The 12117-nt window shown below is 43.4% G+C and overlaps 1 protein-coding gene across 5 annotated transcripts in view; it reads right to left on the bottom strand.

Moving 5' to 3' along the window:
* The window catches only part of LOC121689801 (transcription factor E2-alpha-like), a 46110-nt gene that overhangs the window by 23101 nt on the left and 10892 nt on the right, over window positions 1-12117 (bottom strand). The window lies entirely within an intron of this gene.

Raw genomic sequence — 12117 nt, 5'->3', positions numbered from 1 at the left:
CTGCCTCTTGATGCCAATTCACTGGTCTATGAAAGCTTCCCACTGTTGCTAACGGCGTTGCTGTTCGATACCTACTCTAAACCTGCACAAACCCAGATTTGGCACGCATCCCTGTCGCCGTGGCGACAGGCGGAGGGCACATCCTCATACGGTATGCGAGGTGCGACGGGACGTCTGACAATACAAATTAATTTAGCGCAGGAGAGCGACTGCGAGAATTTTAAAGATTGATGGAGCAGAAATTTCTCAAAGCTTCTGTCTTCTACACATATGAGCACACACACACACACACACAGTTTTATGCTCCCCAGCATCTGTGGAGAGAGGCGGCTTAATTGCCTGCTGATTTGCATAATTGTGCATATTAATGAGTTCCAGCCTTATGAATATTCATACTTTTTATGTTTTGTTGTCTAATTAAAAAAAGAGGGAGGGGGAGGGGGTCGGAGTGAAGACAGCATCACGAAGCAGTAGAGAGGGACAGAGAGAGAGAGACAGAGCAAGAGAGAGGAGCAAAAAGAGAGAAAGAACAGGGGAGAAAAAAAGAAAAGAACGAGAGAAAAAGAGGGGTAGAGTGAGTGAGTTATAGGGGTGAAAGGGAGAGAGAAAGAAAAGAGGCAGCAAACGAATGGAGGAAGAGAAGAGGGAAAGAGAGAAGACTGAGAAAAGAAAGAGAAGAGGGGAGAGAGAGTGAGGAAAGAAAGAGAGAAGAGGGGGAGAGAGTGAGGAAAGAAAGAGAAGAGGGGAGAGAGAGTGAGGAAAGAAAGAGAGAAGAGGGGGAGAGAGTGAGGAAAGAAAGAGAGAAGAGGGGGAGAGAGCGAAAGTGTGTGCTGGAGAGATTGAATCACAAGAAGAGGAGTGTCGTCATGACAGCTGTGATCTACAGCACCATTCAGGGATTTGAAGAGTCAGCAGTGAAGCCAGTCCAACCAGAGACAACAACAAACGGCGCACGCACACACACACACACACAAATAAAAAACTTTACACACAGCATCAATCACACACACACAACCAACTTTAACAATAAGCTATGCACACAGCACACACACACACACACACACACTCTACTAAAAGAAGAGGACCTGAGAGAAGCACAATGAGAGAAAGGGGGACTGAAAGAATGATTAGAGACAAATAGAGAAAATATGAGAATAGAGAATGACCGTGAGAGAGTAGGATATCCACACACACAAACACACGCATAACTTCTTTAACTTCAGTCTTTTCATATTAATTGCCCCCAATGGCACCTCCATTTTGAAGTTTTGTGGGTGATGGCCAAGTTTAAGATCATAGCTCCTTGTCCATGCTTCTGAACAGAACGTAGCTCCCTCTTTCGAACAACCCTGCTGATAAACCCACACAGCTAACTATCAGCTGGTAAACCCACACGGCTAACCATCGGTAGGATCCGCTAGTTCAACAGTTGAACTTCCATCATTTCTCAGCCACTGGATACACTAGACATTCCTCAAAACACACGTCTTTCGCATTACTCAACCCCAATGAGTGGGAATTATGGGTAATAGCGGATTTCTCCTCATTTCTGCTGCGCTGCAAACAGAAAACATCCGCCGTCAGTCAGTGGTCTGGTGGGCCATCCATCACACTACTGAAGCTCTCGCCTATTAGTTAATGTGTCAGGAAGTCTGGGTGTGTGTGCGCATCAAACTTTACAGGACTTGTCTGAACACATGGAGCACTTACTAAGGCAGTCTTTGAGGAGGCGAATGGCAGGCCTAAGGATAGTGTGTGTGTGTTAAAAACCCTGCTGGGGCTCTGGGACAAAGGGCAACACCAGAGTCTATGCATCATAACCTACGACAGCATGAAGTATGAGTCAGCCAACACACACACACACTCACACACACACACACACACACACAGCCCCTTTCAACGGAGTTGAGCTTTAATTACAGGGTGAGAGAGGTTGGAAGGCCTTGTCAGCCCTGAGTCACTGACTGGGAACACACACACACACACACACACACACACACACACACACACACACAGAGAGAGACAGCGAGAGAGGGGTTACGGGGGTGTTTAGTTAAGGGAGAGGATGCCAGGGCTCTTTGTATGTTCATTCTCATGCCACATGCCAAGTGAGTGAGAACAGAGACGAGGAGGGCAAAACTGGCACACTCAATCCAGACGGCATGACCGGACCCCTGACACACACACACACACACACACACACACACACACACGGATTAGGCGTCTGCAGCACTGCCTGACTGAAAATACACACCAGCTAATCAATCGCTCTCATAATTCTGCTCCTCTGATAACTTGACATGATTAATAAGATAACAAAATGATTTGATGGATAAGCTCAGCTCATTAAGTCCAATTCATTTTATTCCAATAAGTGGGCAGGGGCTTGGGAGTAGAGCATACAGTTCAATGTCTGAATGTTGCTACCTACATGTGATCACACACACAATGAAAAGTCACATATCACAAAGACCCCCACCCCCACACACACACACACAGACATGAACAAACACACACACACACATGCAAATTAAAGATTTTTGTGCTTTTCACTGGAACCTGAGCACGGTAAAAATAATTTCAGTCATTCTCACTTTCAGCCCTCCAGTAAACGAAACCGAGTGGGAGATGTTTCTTAGACTAGCGCACACACACAGACACAGACACACACACACACACACACACACACATCAGCTCACGCTAGTCATCTGTTTAACAGGCCACATAATACTATGATTTGACCAGAGAACAGAGTGCATAGTTTCCAATATAAATGTGTAAATATACAAGTGTGTGTGTACATTAATTACAATTACATCATTATATTTTTTTTTTAAATCACAAAAGACGACACCCAGATATTCAATATTTCCTTTTTTAAAAAAGTAAACAGATGGAGTTTGTCAGTATAGGCATATTCAAAAAGCTTGTAGCCAGATGACGTCATTAGGAAGTAGGGGTGTGAATCTCTCATGTAAAAGACGATACGATTCGCATCTAAATACATGGGCACAATTCGATACAAGAAAAGATACATGTTTATAAAAAACGATTCAGTACGATTCGATGCAATTCGATGCAGTTCAAGAATGGAAAGCATTCTGAAAGATTTTTTATAATTTGCTCAAGGTGCACATTCATTTTATATTATCAATTATCATGGTCATGGTTGTCAATTAGGCAACAAAATGTGTGAATATGATTATCTAAACTGAGGTTTGTTTCATATACTGTATTGAAATGAAAAAAGAATAGTCTACATTTCAGTCATACACAGCAGCCAAATACAAGAGTTATATCTGATTGTTTTCATGGAGCTGTAGCCTTGTTGAGGTAAGACAATACCGAAATAAAATAAAACAGTGCTTAAGACACTCTTGGCCTTTTCTCATATAGGCCTAGCCTACGCTACAAGAATAAAATAGGCCTAATGCAGAAATCTAAAATGCCACAAGTCTGAGTGAATATGAACAAAATCATTGGCGAATAATTTATGCATCGTTTTAGCAGCAAGGGCCAAATTATTATTTAACATTAAGGAAATCCCTTCATCAAAGATAAGGCTACTCTACAGACTATCGTTGCTGTTTAGGAATGCTATAAATGCTTTATTTCGCGCTGGATTTTGAAAAATAAAAGCCGACCGAGTGCAAGTTGTCACATTGTTAAGTTGCAATAGATGTATGGGTAATGAGGTCATTTGACAACTTTGGGCAATGAATGTAACCAAAAACGAACTGCATTACCCACAATTCCGTGCCACGTATAGTTTCAAAACCGGAAGTGGGATGAACGCGCTGCTTGGAATGTAAATCAGTCTGAGCGAGCAGAAAAGGTTGTGCACCGATTCATAACAAGTAAATCGATATAACGACCGGTTCATTTCAGTTTTTTTCCGATACGGGGCTTCACGTATCGATGTAGCCGTATCTTACACGGTTAAAAACGGATACCGATACGTATCGGTTAATCTTTACACCCCTATTAGGAAGCCATAGGTCTAAAGGGTTCTCTGCAGCCCTTAACAACCAAGACACCTACAGCCTCTGGTCCCCATAGAAGCTAGTGGTGATGCCACCTACAGCCTCTGGTCCCCATAGAAGCTAGTGGTGAGGCCTCATGGGTGTCACAGTCTTGGTCTAAACAAATTAGTGACGAACTGAATACCAAAGCTCTACACAAACACCAACACAAGCCCTCTATAATGGATCCAGAGATGTCAGAGACAGACACATGCTGGTGTATGAGTGAGTGAGTGAGTGTGTGTGTGTGTAAGTGTGAGTGTGTAGGCTGAATGTATGGTCACGGTTATGCTTATGTGTGTGTGTGTGTGTGTTAAACAGACGTAAGGTACACCAAGAGAAACTCATGGTGTTTACGTCTTGTTTTCATGTCTGTGTTTTTCATGACGGGGTGGCTGCCCTTTGATGGTGTGTGGTGGATCGGTATTAGTCACCATTTCTCTCTCTCTCTCCCCTTCTCTCTCTCCCCCCTTCTCTCTCTCTCTCTGGTCGTAAAAGCCCTCACCTGCCCGCCAGCGCACTGACTCAGAGAGGGTGCGCCGGAGCTACACATACATACAAGCACACACAAACACAAATACAAACACCCAGCACACACTCGCATATCAATGGACAAACACATAGACACACCTGCATATGAACGGCACACAGCCAAAAATTGTCTTTGGGGCGTAATGAGTAAAATGAGTAACTTGTGTGTGTGAGTTGTGTGCACGTGTGAACTGTGGGTGTGAGTTTGTGCGCATGTGTGTGCGTGCGTGAGAGAGTTTGTGTAGGTATTGTACTGCACCCTTAATATGTGTGTACCATTTTCTTTATGTGGACATAAATAAATGGTGTGTGTGTGTGTGTGCGTGTGGGTGTGCGCGGTGTGTGTATATATTGTCAAACGATGGTGGTGTTTGCCGTCTGCTGGACAATGGCTGCAGCCGTTAAATCTTTTGAGCTCCGACACCATCTCTGTTGTCCTGTTTCAGAAGAGCCCCCCCAACACCACACAAAACAAAGCTGCTGTCCTCTTTCCTCAACGACTCCCCTTTCTCTTGAGCTCTTGTTCTCCCTCTCTCTCTCTATTCCCTTCTTCCTTCCTTCTTTTCTTTTCTTTCTATCACTGACACCAGGTCCGTTGTTGGCTTAAGAGCATCAGGTTTCCCATTGAGGTGACAAACAATCACATGAAAGACATGAAGACATGGAGAGCAAGAGAGAAAGGAAGAGATACATGTATGGCATCAGAGAGAGGTAGAGAGAGAGAGAGAAAGGGAGAGATATGGCATCAAAGAGAGGTAGAGAGAGAGAGAGAGAAAGGGAGAGATATGGCATCAAAGAGAGGTAGAGAGAGAGAAAGAAAGGGAGAGATATGGCACCAGAGAGAGGTAGAAACAGAGAGGAAGAGAGTGGTAAAGTGAAAGGTAAAGGGTGTGTAAGGTAAAGAGTGTGAGTGGTAAAGGGAAAAGATGGTTAAATATGGGTGCTTTGTTTTGAGGGGGGGGGTCCTCTTTCTCCTCTTCCACAACATCATTAAAGAAGTGACAGGTGAGAAGCAGATGAGAGAAGGGGGTGAAGGAAGTGAAGCACTAACAAAGACAACAAAGACAGGAGGGGGGGGGGCGATAGAATGAGTGAAAGAGGGAGTACATGAAGCTGAATGGAGGACAGAGAGATATTAGACACCAGGGGCCATTCTGTGTAGGATGGGTGTAAACCGTGTGTGCGTGCGTGCGTGCGTGCGTAAGTAGGCTTCCCTCTGAACACTGCAGCAAAATCCACAACTTACATACAATGTAGGGAGGCCAGACAGAGGCCCCAATCCATCTGAATAAAGCCATCAGCTGGCCTGTGCTACTCTGGCTAGTCTGAGGTGTACTCCTGCACACACAGCTGTGTTTAGATTCATGTGTGTGCACATGATGCAAAGTCCTTCACCAGGATGGTCAGAGTGGACTCCAAACTTTAATGTCTGCGCGGACTTGTGCAAGTTGTAATTCACTGGCTCAGAGTCAAGATAAATCATAATCCACGCTTTAAATTTTTTTTTTTTTTTTAAATACACTCTCTTCTATCCTCTCTTTTGCTGTGTATGTCTCCATGTGTCTGTGGCCATGGATGCTCAGCTAACTTTAATAGCAGACATCAATCCACCTTCACTTTCTGGGTCAATAACAAGGAGCGCAGAGTGTAAATGGTCATCGGCTGCCTGGAAAGCCCTGATATTCAACTGGGAGAAGCCTACATCACACAACAACTATAATAACAACAATAACATGGGCTAACTGACTGACTCATCTCACCACAGAGAGGGTAAAAACAAGCCATGTGGGTCAACCAAGGCATGCTTTTAAACGGGTTTGTGTGGTATGCCTTTAAATGCTTTTGAGAGAGAGAGAGAGAGAGAGAGAGAGAGAGAGAGAGAGGAGAGAGAGAGAGTGTGTTTATGTGTGTTTGACAGCATGTAAAGACGGGCATTTTTATAGGGTCTTGGGGGCGGGGGGGGGGGGGGGGGGGTCTGTGGGAAGCGACACTGTTTGTAATTGGAGAGAGAGGGGGCAGTGTGTCTGTTTATGTGTGTGGAGGGAAAGGGGAGGGGTCTCAGAGGTGTGCTTAATTTGTGTGTGGGGGGGGGGGGGGGGGGGGGGGGGGCTCGAAGTCTACCATTTGGCATTTACAGCTTCAACAACACAGTGAGAAGGAGAAAGAGGAAAGTTGGAGTTATAATAACAAGATCAGGAGGAATGGGGAGAGAGAGGAGAGTGTGTGAGAAAGCAAATGTGTGTGTGAGAGAAAGTCAGTGTGTGAGAGAGAGACAGAGAGAAAGAGAGAGACAGAGAGAGTGTGTGAGTGTGAGTGACAGCGAGAGTGTGTGTGAGTGAGAGAGAGAGAGAGAGAGAGAGTGTGTGAGTGAGAGTGTGAGAGAGAGAGAGAGAGAGAGAGTGTTGTGAGTGAGAGAGAGAGAGAGAGAGAGAGAGAGAGTGTGAGAGAGAGAGAGAGAGAGAGAGAGAGAGTGTGAGAGAGAGAGAGAGAGAGAGAGTGTGGAGAGAGAGAGAGAGAGAGAGAGAGAGAGAGTGTGTGAGAGAGAGAGAGAGAGTGTGTGAGAGAGAGAGAGAGAGAGAGAGTGTGTGAGAGAGAGAGAGAGAGAGAGTGTGTGAGAGAGAGAGAGAGAGTGTGTGAGTGAGAGAGAGAGAGAGAGAGAGAGTGTGAGAGAGAATTTGAATTTATAAAAACCTTTATTACAAATAGCTAAAAGACATACACAGTCATCTCAAAGATGAATGATTAAAAAATAAATAAATAAATAAATAGAAGACACATCTAGTTATGTATGTTAAACAGCAGGCACAGGAACGTCTAACAAGGTATTAAATTGCACTTTATCCTCTACAACCATACACAGAGCATTTTCCTGACACCATATAATCTCAAAGGTTTCAAGATCACTCATTTCCTTGTAGAAACCAAAATCAATTAAAATCCTTGATCTCACCAAGATTGCAAATACCATTAAAAGATCAGATCTTGAGTTATGCTCAACCTTATTCCTCCTGCTAACATATATAGACATCTTAGCCTGTCCAATGATAAAATTCAACAACTGACATTTGTGCCTTCGCTTCTGTACATAATTAAAACCAAAAATAAATGTTTCCATTGAAAAACTTTCATTGAAGTAAGTGAACAGTTTCTGTAAAATGGAAAATAAAGGCATCAGGCGTGTGCATTGCATAAAAGCGTGAAAAACAGTTTCCCTGTCATTGCAAAACGGGCACTCATGCCTCACATCAGAGTTCAAAACACAAACAAAAGAATTTACAGCAACTGCACCATATAAAATCCTCCATTGTAAATCCCCCACCTTTTTAATTAATGGTGACTTGTAAAAGGATCTCCAGTGTGGTTTGACATCCTGTTCTACATGTAGAACAGCACGCCAAGGTGTGTCAACTCTAGACTCCAAACACCTCCTATTCAGAGATTTTACACAAAGATTGTAAAGTGCCTTTCCAGAGGCGCGATTTGGACCCAGAAAAACAAAATCTTCAACCTTCAAAAAGACATTACAAAATCCAGAGGACACACTAAAACATGGAACAGGATCACATTCATTTAGCATAACTAAACCCCTGGCATACTGATCCAACATTGCTAGACTAGCATCTGTGAACTGGGACCGCAATTCCAAGAGGAATTTGTTAACTATACGGATGGATCTCATTTTCATGTGTTCGGCCACTCCTTCAGCATTCTCAAAACCTGGCCCAGCTAAAGGCAGGAGGTCCTTCAAAGTGATGACCCGCGCTTTGCAAAACATCCCACTAAAAGCAGGAAAATGCTTCTCATGCGTAAGATCCAAACATGAACCATATATCAATGGCTCTTGCAAAAGCCAAAAGAGAGAACTTGTATTCTGAGGTCTCCATACTTTCAAAAGACCCCATACTTTAAACGTATTGCGATAAAACACAGGGAGCTTGTTTAAGTTCATTAAGGCAGGATTCATCCAGAAGAGGGTCCTATCCAGACCCAAGCCTTCAAAAGTTCTTAGGATGGCACAAGCCACAGCCTTCCAACTGGAATTTACAGGTCCATCCAAAAGTCTCTGTATGAACTGAAGACGAAAGGCTGCTGCCCTACTCTGCAGGTGGACCAATCCTTGTCCACCCTCATCCTTGGATAAAAAAAGCACGCCTTGTTGGACCCAGTGTAGACCATCCCAAAAGAAATCAACCAGAATAGATTGTATTTTAGATAAAACATGTGCTGGAGGGTCTATACATGCAAGTCTGTGCCAAAGGGATGAAGCCACCAGGTTGTTAATTATTAGAACACGGCCCCTATAGGACAATTTTTTAATTAAAAAACTCCACTTGCCAAGACGGCCCTTAACCTTCTCAACAATCCCCTCAAAATTCCTTAGAACAAAGTTATCATCTCCAAGAAACACACCCAAATATTTAAACCCGTCCCTAGACCAGGTTAACCCACCTGGGAGGCACGGTGTGCCATCAGGCCATTTTCCAGCCAACAGGGCCACACTTTTTCCCCAATTAACTCTGGCAGATGATAACCGATTAAAATCAGTAAAAACATTTAACATGGTGTCCACATCCCTTTGGCTTTCAATCAGAATAGCTACATCATCCGCATAAGCTGATAGCTTCAAAGAGATGTTACACTCAGGAAGAGTTACACCCTTTAGTTTGGCTCTTAACTGTACTAACAGGGGCTCAAAGGCTAAGGAGTAAAGCATTCCAGAGAGGGGGCATCCTTGTCTAATTCCCCTAAAAACCTTGAAAGGAGCACACAAGTCACCATTAATTTTCAGAATACTTTCATTGTCACAGTATAGAGCTCTAATTTTCTTTATAAAAACAGGATTAAAGCCAAAAGCAGTCAAGACGCTCCATAAATAATTATGTTCAACTCTATCAAAAGCTTTTTCCTGATCAACAGAAACAAGGCCAAAGTCCAAATGTAAAAGTTTACCAATTTCCAAAACGTCTCTAATAAAAGAAATATTATCACAAATAAGCCTGCCCGGCACACAGTAGGTCTGGTCAGGTGCAATGACTTCCCCTAAAACTTCACTGAGTCTATTAGCAAGAACCTTAGAGAGCAGCCGATATTCCGCACATAGAACAGACACGGGTCTCCATGACCTGATATCCTTCAAATCTCCCTTCTTCGGTAACAGAGTAAGAACTGCTCTGCGACAACTGAGTGGCAGCTGCCCCTTGGCCAAGCTGTTCCTCAAAACGACCAGTAGGTCTGCGCCTACTTCTGTCCAGAAAGACTTATAAAAGTCAACCGGCAGACCATCGATCCCCGGTGCCTTGCCACACTCCATACCATGGAGGGCCTTTTCCAACTCAGCCAGGGTAATCACCCTTCCAAGGTCGCAATTAGCTTCTCTAGATACCTTAGGAAGATTCGTCAAAAAAGGACTGTCAAGGGCCTGTTTATAGGAGATTTCACTCCTATACAAAACCTTGTAGAAATCAACTGCTCTCTCACGAATTTGTTTATCGTCAGATAAGAGGGCTCCAGTTTCTGAAACCAAAGCATGTATAAGCCGTTTTTGGCCATTTTTCTTTTCCAGATTAAAAAAGAATTTGGAAGGTGCATCCATTAATTCTGCACACTGGAAGCGAGACCTGACCAGAGCTCCTTGTGCTTTAATGCCCAGCAAGTTGGCCAAACAATTCTTTTTTATTTTCAAATTTTCCATATATAACTGATTACCTGTACTTTCAGCTAAACCTTGGAGCTCCAGTATCTCATTTTCCAACAATTTCATGCGTTGAGCTATATCTCTTGTGACACAGGAAGTATACTGCTGACACAACTGTTTTATCTGGGCCTTTCCAAAATCCCACCACTGTTGCACAGACTGAAAAGACTGCTTTGTGGATCTAAAATCCTTCCAGAAAAACTTGAAAACATCCCTAAACTTACCATCATTCAAAAGACTAGTGTTAAAGTGCCAGTATGCGCTCTTATATCTGGTGGCACTAACAAAAAAATTACAAAGCACCATACTATGATCGGAAAAACCTACTGGCAGGATGAGACAGCTTCTAAAAAAACTGAACTGATGTTTAAAGGTATAGAACCTGTCTAATCTTGCCAGAGATAATATGTTATTATTTGAGTGGACCCATGTGTACTGTTTCTGCTTTATATGAAAGTTCCTCCATAAATCAGAAAGGTCGTGGGACTTCATTATCTCAATGAGCCTTCTACGTGATGGCATATGAGGCTCTACATGATTCCTATCAATAGCTAGCTCAGTACAGTTGAAATCCCCACCAAGAAGTAAACACTCCCCAGAATCACAATTCTTTAACAGATCATCCAGGATACTTAAGAAAATCATTCTCTCCCTCCCAACCGTTGGGGCATAGACACACACAAAAACAAAAAAAGTATTTTCATATTGAGCTCTGACTCTCAAGAGTCTACCTTTAACAATTTCATCAACCTCATATGAACAGGGGATACAGCTACCTGAAAAAAGAATAGCAACACCACCACTAGTTGAGGTATTATGACTTAAGATCGATAACCCCCCAAATTCCAAAGCCCAATCAGAGCTATTGCTTGCGTCAGTATGGGTTTCCTGCGCAAAGACAACATCAATAGCTTTTTCTTTAATTGTTTCAAAAAGCATCGCCCTCTTTGTGCGGTCTCTTGCTCCATTCAAATTAAGCGAAGCAATTTGAAACCCACTCATAAGTATAAAGGAAAAAGTGCAAAAAAAGAACATATTCATTGGGAATTAACAGGGGCTGGGGTGGACTGGCTATCAGCGTTCAACAGAGCTCTAAGTTTTGTGAGAAATTTATTCAAACGGTAGACCTCCTGCCTAGTAAAGCTACCTTCGGCCATATACAGCTTCGTTTTAGCGATGAACTGTTCAACATCGGGAAAGTATTCATCAACTTGAACACACCTAGCATTTTTAGTCTGCTTCAGAAACGTTTTTAAGTCATCCACAGTGTACTCGCGCCCTGTGTAGCCGCTTTGGGGAAGACTGCACCTTAGGCTGCAATCAGAAAATTCCCCCTCGCTCTCTGCATCAGTAGAATTAACGTCAACAACCAGATCTTTCTTTTTTACCTTTCTATGAGACTCAGCTCGAGCCCTTTCCCTCTTCAGACCTTTTGGAACTTTAAAGGGAACTTCCTCTGTTTCCAAGATCTGACTATCCTCCCCGCAAGCGTCCTCCGAAAGATCTAGTACGTTGGAAATCGGCGAGTTATCAGTATGCATAACATTATATTCTGGAGCTTCAGCCTCGGCCCCCTCTTCCCCGTTCCTTACTGTCTCATCAGACACATCCTGATCTGATGGTCTAACTTCAGGTGCATCGGCATTAGAAGAACCTTCCCCTGGTGACTGATCACCATCCACCCCAGCCTCTCCACCATTTGTGGGCCCCTCATCACTGGCAGACTGTCCCTCCCCAGTATTCTCATTTTGACCATTGACATTGGTGGTAGTATTGGGGCACTTTTCTGGACAGGCACGCACTAGGTGACCCGTCAAACCACAACCAAAACATCTCATCAGATTACTTGTGACATATATGACATAATTG

Source organism: Alosa sapidissima, chromosome 1 (assembly GCF_018492685.1).
Source record: "Alosa sapidissima isolate fAloSap1 chromosome 1, fAloSap1.pri, whole genome shotgun sequence".
Classification (NCBI taxonomy): Eukaryota; Metazoa; Chordata; class Actinopteri; order Clupeiformes; family Clupeidae; genus Alosa; species Alosa sapidissima.
Note: the sequence above shows the minus strand (reverse complement) of the source record. Positions and strands in the feature narration are given on the sequence as shown.